Source organism: Sebastes fasciatus, chromosome 11 (assembly GCF_043250625.1).
Source record: "Sebastes fasciatus isolate fSebFas1 chromosome 11, fSebFas1.pri, whole genome shotgun sequence".
Classification (NCBI taxonomy): Eukaryota; Metazoa; Chordata; class Actinopteri; order Perciformes; family Sebastidae; genus Sebastes; species Sebastes fasciatus.
In genome coordinates, this window is record NC_133805.1 from 15462881 (window position 1) to 15475469 (window position 12589).

Genomic DNA, 12589 nt, shown 5'->3' on the forward strand with positions numbered 1-12589 from the left:
CCAATGAAAGCACTCTTACACACTTACACACTTACACACTTACACACTTACACACTTACACACACACACACACACACACACACACACACACACACACACACACACACACACACACACACACACACACACACACACACACACAACACACACTTAATCCATGTCTGCTTGGAAAACAACAACTTTCTCCAAACCTTTTCTTTGGTTTCTTGGTTCATTCACACACACTTAGATGAAAGCACATTACTTTGGAGGTGCACAGAAAAAAACGACATTATATCAGAAACAGATTAAGGTGTAATCAAGAGTGTGTTTTGCTGGGTGAAAAGAATGATTTTAAAGTTACAATCTCAAAGATCTCCGTTTCGTTCTCTTTGGTGGCACCCATGGCGATGAACGGTAACTGCAGGCGAGATCCAAACAGTGTCGCCTGTGAGACGTCAGTCAGTTGGCAGCTGTCCCCTGGGCCAAGACGCCATAACAATTTGAGGTGACCGGTACACAAAGCAAAAAGGGACTGATGTCTTCTGAGACGGTAAATAATTGTGCCTTCAAATGGGGTTGTGTTTACCGTGTTCACGAGAAGAGTCCATATGAACGCCCCCCTCTTGTGGTATTCATGACCTCGTAAGTAGAAAGTTTCTGATAGCTCAGAGTTCACGATTTGTGACGTGTTTGGCGTCCGAAATGACGGAGGCCATGGAAGTTCATTTTTCCATAATACGTGAAGCAAAAAGTGTTGTACCTCATCATTCATAAAAAGCTGATAAATACGATAAAATATGTTTTCAAGGCCTTTAAAATTTGAATCAAATGACACTGTTCTTTCAAGGGAACTCTTATTTCATTAGGTAATTATGTACACGAAAAAATAAGTTACTAAAACACTTTACCCCCTGTTAAAAACTGCAGTCAATGATCCAAAAAACAAAGCCCCGGGGCTGATGGTGGGTGTTTTGGGCAGTTTCCAGGTGTAAAGATGAAGCAGATGTCATATCCAAGCCCACTAAGCTTTCCACGGTTGCCAACACACACACACTGAAGGCTGTGGATATAACTACATCTAGTAGGCTGTTAGCAAAGGACAAGGCGGTTATTAATCTTTCACCTTCATCACTCTGCTACCTCTCTCCGCCTCTCCCTGTTCCAGTATATCCCTCTCTCCCCGCTCTAACCTTTCATTCTCCGCCCTCCTCCCAGCTTTGCGGTTCTCAACCCTGTGGTCGCGAGCAGCGAGCGGTTGTATGCATAAAAAGAGAAGGGGAGGAGAGGGAGGATTTTAATTAATTTCCTTGTCTATATCTCCCTCCATCCACCTGCTCTATAGTCCTAGCAGGCAGAAGGTAACCTGGAGTCAAGCCCAAGCCTCCATGACGGGAGAATTGCAATTATTTCTTCGACGCCCTTATCACACCTCATAACCACATTCATCCACCCAACTTCTCTCTTTTAAAGCCTTCATCCAGAAATTGTGGGCTGAGCTCAGATACTCTTTTCCATCAGCGCTTCACACTTCCACAAGTAAATATATTCACGCCTCAGTGGTACCCATTTACCACCGCACAGCTCTGGTGGCTGGAGTAGTTGGGGATTGAAAGACCATACATGTTTTAGCCGATTAAGTTAACTACAAATTGAGAGCGTTTTAAACCGCAGGCTACACTGCTTTCCTATGCTGATGTCCATTATCAAAAGAATGTGACACAATTAACTCTTTCAACTGTTATTAATTAACTATTTCATCTATTTATGTATATAGCCTATCCATTTATGTGAGGTTTGCTTGTTTTTATTTAGTATATAACCCAGTGGGCAACCTGCGGGCCTGAAAAGTGAAGTCAATGCAGAAGTGCCTCAAACTTGTATTCTTTCTAATAGCCAGCAGGGGGTGACTCCTCTGGTTGCAAATAGAAGTCTGATTGTATAGAAGTCTATGAGAACATGAGCCTACTTCTCACTTGATTTATCACCTCAGTAAACATTGTAAACATGAGTTTATGGTCTCAATTGCTAGTTTCAAGTCTTCTTCAACACAGCATGATGTTCATTTAGTAAATTATGGTCCCATATAGAGTCAAATAGACCATAAAGCAGGGGATGCTTTAGGGCGTGGCTACCTTGTGATTGACAGGTCGCTACCACAGTGTTATCCAGTATGGTAGATGTCCGTGTTTTCGTCTTACAACTTTAACCCTTTCACAGTATGTTTTCAGTTCATGAAAGTTAATATTAACATTTTTGTCGCCTAAAAATATCTTATTCATCGCTCAGTTGTGCTTAGCTCCACCCTCTCGTGTCACTTCTGATTAAAAAAGAACAAGATGGCAACAGCCAAAACGCCGAACACGAGGCTTCAAAACCGTAGTCCACAAACCAATGGGTGACGTCACAGTGACTACATCCACTTCTTATATACAGTGTATGGTATAACCACAATCTTTCCCTGGCCTGAACTAAAGTGTTTTGCCACCTTAACCAGTTGATTTTCATACTGTTGATAAATGAGTGCAAACCAGCAGCTGTTTGAAAGGATGGGAAGATGTATTCAGTTTGTACTTGACAGAATAAATAAATGCAAGACGACTGGTACTGACCTCCGAGAACCTTGCTAGAAGAAGTTGCTGCAAGTTTATTCAACTCGGCCACCCACACTTTCTAGACATCGTGAGGATTCTTTCACCTTTCCTCACCTTTACACCTCCACTGCTACCCTGCATTAACTCTCAGAATATAAAGGGAACCTTTTTTCTGCTCGGAAAATCCACATGTACTGAATGTTAATAGGTTGTGCTCTGTCCAACGTGGACAAATCGGCAACTTTTCTACCCTGAAATAAGTGGAAACAATTTATTTCATTAATTGACTTCCTCTTTACTGCTGCCCCACTTCCTGTCCTTGTGCTGCCTTTACCCTCCCAGGATGTCCGATCTGCATGAGGGGAGAAAAGACAGCGCATTAATCACCACTGGTACTACTCGCAACTCCCCTGACAGTCTCTGAAGCGCACACAAACATGAAAGATACTAATCCTCACACACCCTCAAGCTCTCCGAGCCCTCAGAAAAGAGGTACAGTTCCACGCTGTTTAAGCACTTGGGGCCTCTCACCGGGTTTTAGAAAAGCAAGGCTTAGAGCCAGGTTGGAAGAGGTCAGGGAGAAGGGCACAGAGGGATGGAGCTGAGAAAGAGGAAAAGAACCTGGAAATGAGGGAAGTGAAAAGTAGGGATTGGAGCAACAGAGGGAGAGATTAACCGGCCTGAAAGAGGGGGGGTCTAAATCAGAATATATAAAGCGTGAAGCAGAGGAGGATTGACAAGTGAGTGGGTAGAAGTGAAGGCTTTGGCAGAAATACACTATGAAATTGGTTGCAGAATTAGAGTGCATTTGGAGACACGATGGCGGAGAGGCCAGAAAATGAAGGGATTGTGCAAAGAGGATAAGGGAGAAGGAAGGTGGAAGACTGTTGGTGGTTACCTCTATTCACCTCAGACTGAAAAATATATCCTCTGCTATAGGCAAAACAATACACCCACATGCATGCACTCGCTCGTTCTCTTTCACACTCGGACACACACGATGCTGATCCCTGGACCCTCGACTTCAATATTGAACCGTCACACTTTATCTCTCTGTCTGTGTCTCTCTATGACTGCAGTGGAATCAGGTCTGAAACACTGAGCGATCATTCCAGCACTGTTTATTACACCAGGACCACGCTGCAGATGCATCCAACGAAGATCTTGGCCAATACTGTACAGGCCCTCACCACTTGACTTATTGTTGTGTCCCCTTTTGGTAATGCTTTTATATAAAGATCTCAGAGTAGAAGACTAAACCTAGACTGTGCCCTCAGCTGAGTGAAGAGCCAGTAAGCATATGGCAAGCAAACCTTTCCATCAATAGAGACAGGCAGTAACTGGCAGTAGCTGGCACATACTGTGCGTTTGACTGCACTATGAACCCACTGATGTGATGTAATGCAGCATTATAGTTGTTCTGTACTTTAAATAGCCTGCTGCAGCCTCACAGTATACAGCTGTGGTATGTACGGCTCCATAAGAACATGTAGCCTAGATTTGTAATTCATTAATAGCACTCTAAACCACCATTTCTCAAACTTATTTTTTGGGGACCCATTTTTTAAAGATGACAAACCACGACCCAATTCACAATACCGTAGGCCTCGTCTATAAATCGTGAGAGGAGTGAATTTGTGTGTGAATAAACGTTTGTGACCTTTTTTACTGCCATTTCCGCATCACCTCATATCATCTTGAATAGGTAAATCATATGTTTGATAAATCACAACTTTGTTTTATGCAGGTGTAATTGAAAACATAAATAAATACTTAATAAATGAGACCAAATAAATGCATTTCGGCAGAGTTAACGGGCTCTTGTTTTTTTCCTCTCATCAGTAAAACAAACAGAAGGAACGCTTGCCTTTCATATTAGATTCAATGTTATAAGTAGGCTAAAATTATCTGATTAATACGAACATTTGGGCTCCCTCATGTGGCCAAAAGGTGTACTGCAGATATAACCATCTGTGGGTCCCCACCCAGTCTTTGGGAACGATTGCTCTATACCATAAACAGGCACTCCAGTGATTTAGTATTGCACATCCATGACGTCTGGGGACTCATGAGACACAGACTAATAAAAGAAGAGAAAAAACTGAAGCAGCAGAGGCCGACATATCCTGGCTTTTAGTGCTTTGTACATGTCAAACTAAGATCCTACACTTCCCATAATGCAACTGGACATCATCTTTTGTTACGCCCTCGCTACCACGTCTTTCAACACATTCTTACTCCCAACACAATTACCACCGCTTGGTCAGTGCCACACAGCATCGGAAACCGACGCACAGGTTACCCGTCTTGCGTTACTTTTGGACGTGTCAATATATGCTGAATTAAATGCATACTGTCCTTTCAAAATAAACTTTCTGTTTTCACAGAAAGTTTAGGCAACACAACCACTTACTTAGGGTTAGGAAACGGTCGTGGTTGACGTTAACTTCAGTGACTAATGATTCACGGGACTGACAATACTAATGAGGACAAGTCACGTGACTAACGACTGACGTGACAAAATAAGTCAACGTCGGTACGCTAGTATGCCGATAGGCTATTTGACCGGGTTGGTTTGAAATGCCGGCTTTCTGCTGTAAACCTGACTATAAATCTGAATTCTCCAAGCTCAAGCCGAGATAACCCCGATGACATCACTATGACTTCCTCAGGGTAATTTAATTAAATGTGACAAAGATCCCTCCAGAGCCACAGAGGATATTATAAGACCAGGAAAACTGACTATAACATTCAAAATTGGAGCGGTACCAAACAACTTTCAAAATTATTGTATGTACCGTGTGCAATATTTTATCTTAAATTGTTTTATTTATTAATCTTGCCTTGATCTACTGATCATCCCATGACCTCATATTCGTTTGCTTTTTTTGTTTTTGTTTCTCAATTGCTTTTTGCTCACTGTTCTTATAATGTGAAAAATGGTCATAAATAAAAAGTAAAAAAAACACGATATTTACCGTCAACCTCTGTAACTATGACTACAAGCGTGTGTGTGTGTGTGTGTGTGTGTGTGTGTGTGTGTGTGTGAGCACCAATGTATTCACATTCAAGTGTGTGTAATGCCTGTGTCCTATCAGGCTAGTACAACTGACAGAGACAAATAAAAAAGGTGTTATCCTTTTAGATTCCTTGATGTTTGTGTAGTCAGTGAGTGTTTGTGTACTAGGGGTTCATAATAAGTGTTGTGATGTGTGCAGTGATGCGCGGCCCGCTCTTCGTCTGTGCGGGACATCTGATAATAAGCCAATCACCGCGGCTGATGGAGAGGGGTGAGTGATGAGAGCTCCATCTCCCAGCGGAGAGCCCGACTGAGAGGGATAGATGATGTGTTCTGATGCAGGCCGGGCCGCTTTCTCTCTGGCATGACCACCTAACACCTGAGACCAGGGCCACGGCAACATAGCGGGCCACAGCTGATGTAGGCCTCATTGTTATAGAGAGCACATACACACTGAATCATTGTCTTGGCAAAGTAAAAAAAAAAACACAGTTTGTTTTATAATGCGTCATATCTGCAGAAAGGTTGATTCTGTTTACTTTCACAGTGGACACCAATTATCTTGTGATATATTAACAAATGAACACGCACTTGGTCAAGCATCATGGCATTTCATGCATACAGAAAAGAAAGCGTTGATAAATGAGGCTCAGGTTTGCATTAATCACTGCACTCTAACTGCTCTGAGAGAATAAATGGTAATCTTATTTCGTTTTGGCACCTGGCGTGGGACTCCTACGCACAGCTGAAATGGAAACAGTCTTGGACTATTATTACGAGGCATTGATCACCCTCTTATCACCAGCTGCAGGTCCACACAAACAGAAATGCACGATCAAGCAGATGTTTCATTATACATACAGTATACAAGCAGCCTGTCACACGTCTCCCTCCTGTATTGATCCCATATTGATTGTTATTTTTCTCTGCAGTTCTATGTTGAGCTGGGCTGTATATCTGGCTCCCTGGATTACTGTAAATGCCAAATAGGAATAGATAAAAGCACAACTCCAGAGCACTAAAGAGGCAAAAAAAAATACATGAATAATCACCAACATTTCTAGGTAATCTGCGATGGCACTACAGGGTCACAATCATGCAAATAACCCAGTGAGTATGAATCAAAGGAGGCGGCTTCTCATCTATGCAACCATTCACACATGCAAAAGAATATATCCAGCTGGACAGGGGGTGAACATTTGGCTGAAAGCATCCTTTTCGCCCAAATGTTCAAAAATGATTGCTAGTTCTGTTTTTTTTTTTTTTTTAGAAAGAATAATCATCACTGCACACAAATAAGCACAGGCATGTACAACGTGCACACACACACTCAACAGACAGGCAATAAGAAATCTGCCGTCAGGTGCCAGCAAACACTCGGTGGGCTCAACAATCACATATGTGAGCCTGCATGGGAAATCAGAGTGCCTGCAGTGGCGAGATAAACAAAAAGCAAGGCTTGGCCTTTTGTCTCTGTGTGTGTGTGTGTGTGTGTGTGTGTGTGTGTGATTGTGTGTGCGTCTGAATCTGTGCTCATGCCTTCCAGGACCATACAAGCCTGAAGGAGACCAGAGGGCACAGTTCAGTTCAATAATCGTATACTTAGAGCCATATTTCCCCCCGTAGTTCTTCTATCTCCTGCTTCTCCTCTGGCCGCCTCATTTCACAGCCCATAAATACAAACTGAGACCAGTGATGAAGCAGCAAAAGGAAAAAAAACATCCTATCAGGGCACGCACCGACGCATCTGTTTTGTATTCTTGTTAGCCTGTCATAATGTGAGCTCTGTTGCTTAACAACTAAATATCTGACAGGACTGGTAGTGCACCAGCAAGTTTTTGGATTACTAACATTTCTTGTTTTTTTGTAAGGTTAAAGGCAGGGTCAGTAATCTTGAGAAACAAGCAAGAGTACACTAGATTTGAAAGCCCAGAGCCCAGTGTTGCCAACTCTTTTGCAATGAAAGTAGGTAGCAGCACTATCTCCAAAAGTCCCTAAATCTAGTGAGAACGTCGCCAAGTCAGGCCTCCTTCCAAAGCCACTCCCTCACAATTATCATTACAAACAGAAACATATAATAATGAACGTAAACAACAAACGTGGCTATTCCCTTTTTTTGTCAGAGCATTTGATTTTTTGATTGCTGACGGGATGAAAAGAGAATCTCAACACATATAACAAAAATTGTATTCTTTAAACTCAGACTGTTACATTTGCAGAGGAGTTGGGGGTTCCTGTTAGTTGTTCCTTGCATACCAACAGATGCGTCCTTATCCCTCTTTTACTTCCAACTTCTGTCAACCCAGCATCTCCTTTCATCATGGGGAAAATAATCATAAAATGTAAAAAAAAAAAAAAAAAAAAAGCTTTGAACTTTTGGGTCCAGTTTGAAAGTAATGCTCCTCATGTATGTCAAGAGAGAGTCAGAGAGAAGGAGTGTATGTGGGAGAGAGATGCACAAAGATGGAGATGGAGAAAGCGTGTGTGTGTGTGTGTGTGTGTGTGTGTGTGTGTGTGTGTGTGTGTGTTTTATCTTCTTCTGCTTTGATCTCACTCGCTATTATCCACTTTCGCCTGCGGTCAAGTGTGCAGCTGTCATGGCTCCCCATGAAACAGGGAGGCAGACAGAAAGGGGGGGTTCCTGTTGAGTGAGGGCTGTGATGGGTCCTCAAGTCTCTCCACTGTCAATGCACACGACGCAGCTTATGTAAGCAAGAGGCGATGGAGGAGGGAGGGAAACGCACAAGACAATGAGCAGAGAAAAGAGAAAGAAGGGGAAGAGGAAAAAGTGTCAGGCAAGCAGAGAGGCAGAGAAAGAAAGAGAGGAGGGCTGTCATCATAAAGAGTCTGACTCATTCCTACTGTTCTGGATATAGCACTGAGCTGAGAGGCATGTACGACAGCTCGAGAACAATTACATTCCTTCAAACCGGGATTAGTCTCATAATATCTGAGAGAACGGGCCGGTCCTTACAAAACTACACAGAGTAAGAATTCAATTTCCACTGAAACTGCCACCAAATTATGTCTAGTTGTAAGTCATTTCATTCCTCAATATAAAATTGAGCCATTCATTCTGAGTAGAGTCACATTTCAATCACATTTTGCTTGAAAAAAGGGAATTATCTTTCTGCATAACTGTGTTGCAGCACTTAAATGTTTAGGAAGATGATAATATTGCATCTTTACTGTTTAGATATTGAGGTTTTTGCTTTATGCTTCGTGTGTGAACACCTCCTAGCACCAGCATCGGTCAGATATATGATTCATTTTCTCCCCCATTGTGTCCGTAGCTATCCGCAGAGGCAGTTAAGGGCCTCCGCTTGGCATGTTCTCCCTCTGTAAGTGCCTCCAGAAAGGACTGGCTGTGAAAGCTGCAGTCAAATAGCTGTAATTATCTACAATCAGTTGACAACCAGGGGCCGGCTGAAAGGCTGCTTGCACACAAACACGGCGGAGGGAGAGAGGCGGCGAGGGGGCGCGGAGGGTAAAATGTCTCTTGGAAAAGAAAAGAAAATGGTGGCAATGTTGGTTTCGAAATAAGCCGGCAAGGTTGTGAAGAACACGTTATAATGTTGAGATCACAAATGAAAGCTGCAGCAGATGTGAATACTAATCAGAGTGGAAAATGACAACAGGACTGACTTGTGTCTCTAAAGACTTCTGTCTCCGACAAAACCTAATTTTTCTCTCCAAAAACACCATTGTTACCAGAAGTTGTTGTTTTAAAGGAACTGTATGTAAGTTTTCACTTGTATAAAAAATTTTTTTAATTGCCAATGTGTGAACAGGTTGTAATCTAGCCAAAAAAATGAGACCTTCCGTGCCTTTCTGGGTTTCCTCTATCAGCCTGTAGACTGCTTTTTATGTGAAGAATGTGGGCTGTTTTTTTCCGGGAAATCCAACAGATGTGATGTTCTGCACGCTCATGAGTGCCTTTATTTTCAGCTCCGCTTCCGGGCTAACAGTGTGCAACCATAGCTAACGTTCCGTTAGAAATGGAGTCCTCTAACGCCAACAAGTGACCGGCCTCCACCACAACTCAGACTCCAACACAAACTCCACGGAAGCACAAAAAAAAAATAAAATGATATCTCGTAAAGCCCGTCTTGCAAAACAGGAATGTGACCGGCGTCAGAGGAAAACTAGTGTTGCGGGAGTGGCGTAGGTCATTTTGGAGAATAGCGGAGCCAGTGCGAAGAGTGTGAGTGCACGTGAGAAGTGAGTAGTGAAGCAAGAGAGAAAGAGAGTGGCGGCGAAACAAGCAAGCAGTGGAGCAGAAGAGAGTTAGTTTAGCTTTGAGAATATCAGGTGAGTCACGCTGGACGCCCCTGATTTGCATATAGTAGCCTAGACGTCAACTTTATGCAAATGAGGAGTGGATGACGTGACGGTTTGTGTCTCGAATCGCGCCGCCACGCTACCAGAATGCATTGCACGGCTGCTTACATGACAATGAATGGGAATCGTGGAAAAGACGGAGACTGTGGACATGTACCATCACTGTTTTGACTGATGCTCGCTTGCATCTACATAATGCGAGCACAAGCGCGAGAAACAGGTCGCTGACTGTCGTTGACTTAATTCCTACATTCCTACATCAAGCCCCTTTAAAGGAACAACAACATTTAACACGACCTACTTCTAGCATTTACTTTGATACATTCTTACCTAAACTGCTTTTTACGCCTATTTTGTCACACTTTCCCTCCTGCCACTTACAGCATGTTGGCCATAAAGCCTTTGAAGGTAATATTCCTAATGCACAGTTTGAACGCTGCTACTGATGGCTCAGACGGGCAGAGACACTAAGTGCATGTACTGTAGGCTCCTTGATGAGGCAGAGAAGAAGGCTGATGGATGAGTAAGAGGAGGGTTTAGGATGTTGCCATGCAGCAGTCATTCCTCTTAGCAGCCATAAGAGCAAAAGAGGGGCACCTCTTCTACAAGAGAGATAATTAGGTAAATGTCTGAATGCTGAATGTCAGAGGATAAGAGAGCACAAACAGTAAGCAGCTTGGGATAATCAGCTCTGTATGTTTTTGATATCAAATATATACACGTCTTGTGTGCTTGTAGCTGACAGGAGTGGTGTTCTTTATCAGAGCTTACATCAAATAGTCCCCCAAAACAAAACTAAAATCCCCCATCCTCCTTTTGTCCATCTTCCTGTCTCACTCTGTGTGCAAATGAAAGCGTGATTAGCAGTTTCACAAATTCTAATGAGTTTAAGACACTGAAATGAGTTATTGATTATGTGCGTACAACTGGGGCTACAACTAACGATTATTTTCATTGTTGATTAATCTGTCGATTATTTTCTCGATTAATCGATTAGTTGTTGGTCTATAAAATGTCAGAAAATGGTGAAAAATGTTGTTCAGTGTTTTGTCAAAGCCCAAGATGACATCCTCAAATGTCTTGTTTTGTCCACAACTCAAAGATATTCAGTTTACTCATAAAGAAACCAGAAAATATTCACAATTAAAGCTGCAGTGGGTAGAAATCGAATAAATATGATTTAAAAAAAGTTATTTTTATAAAACAGTCACTATATCCTGACAGTAGTGCATGAGACGGGTAATCTGAAAAAGATCATGTGCCTCTGTGTTTTCCGGTGCTCCTAATGGCATCTGCAAGATTTCACAGACCGAACAACCGATCAAACGGTCAAACTAGGCTGCGCTGATCAAATATGAATCAATATTACATTACTGTAATGCCTATTTCTCACCTCAAATGTTTGCAGGAACATCTTGTAGTGTACTGATTAGCTGTAAAATGAGAAAGTTTGTGACCCGGCAGCCATGTTGAGAACAGTTGAGGAAATACCAAGCACCGCCCACTAGCCGGAGCATAGCCAATAGAAACACTCTCTCTCTGAAATGACCTGTGATTGGCCAAAGTCTCCCGTCACCGGCTAGATTTTTTTAAAGCCTGAAACAGAGCCATGAAGAGGTGCAGAAGTCTAGTTTTCTCTCAGAACACTTGAAATACAATATGCTGAAAGGATATTGAATTTTTGCACAATGATGCCAAAAATATACTGCCTACCCCGACTTTAAGAGGCTGGAGTCAGAGAATTTTGACTTTTTTTCTTTAAAGAAATGACTCAAACCAATTGAGCAATTATCAAAACAGTTGCTGATTAATTCAATAGTTGAAAACTAATCGATTAATCGTTGCAGCTCTACGTACATCTAACATGCAATAACGTGCATTGAGAAGGGGAGGCTGAAGACATCAATGAAGATAAAAAGCTTCTCATAATCTGTGATATGACGTGATCAAAGCTCAAAATTGCACATGTCCAGACTCACGCGGTCATCGCCTAACAGCAATAATATATCACACTCTTCCTCGGTGCAGGAGGTTGCACATTACTCGTCTCCTACAGGCATACGCGCTCCTGGCCGGAGCATTAAGGGCTGTGACAGAAGCTGTGAGGCATTGGCCTGGAACCGCCGCTTTGGAGCACGCTGAAAGGCTGAACAGCCTCAGATGAATAGATGGTAATTAATACACATAGCACCCGGGAGACCGCAGTACAATCTCAGGGCAAATTACACTATCAATAAACTGGCCTGTAGACACAATGAGAGACAGAGAGTAGGGGAGAAAACTGTACATATTAGGGCCAAGCAACTCTCAGGTGTTTGACTGTGAAAGTGAAGTTTAATAAAGAGACACTCGGTCATGCCTCCCTAGAGAAACAAACATAAAAGAAACCAGTTTTAAAAGGTGAAAAGGAAGGACAGATAATGTAAAGCTATCATAACACCAAAGTTACATAAAATAGACAATGGGCTCTGTAGCAAGGTGGTGATAAAGTTGAACTTAATGCTCACAATCAAACACTATCAATTGGATTTCCAGTGCCTTTTAAGAAATCCAATATCTCTAACCAATTACTCTTCTCTCTTCTTTGCTTCTCATCTCTCCTCTCCTGCGAGCTCGTCCCATAATGATGAAACAAGGCTTCAAGATACTTGGAGAA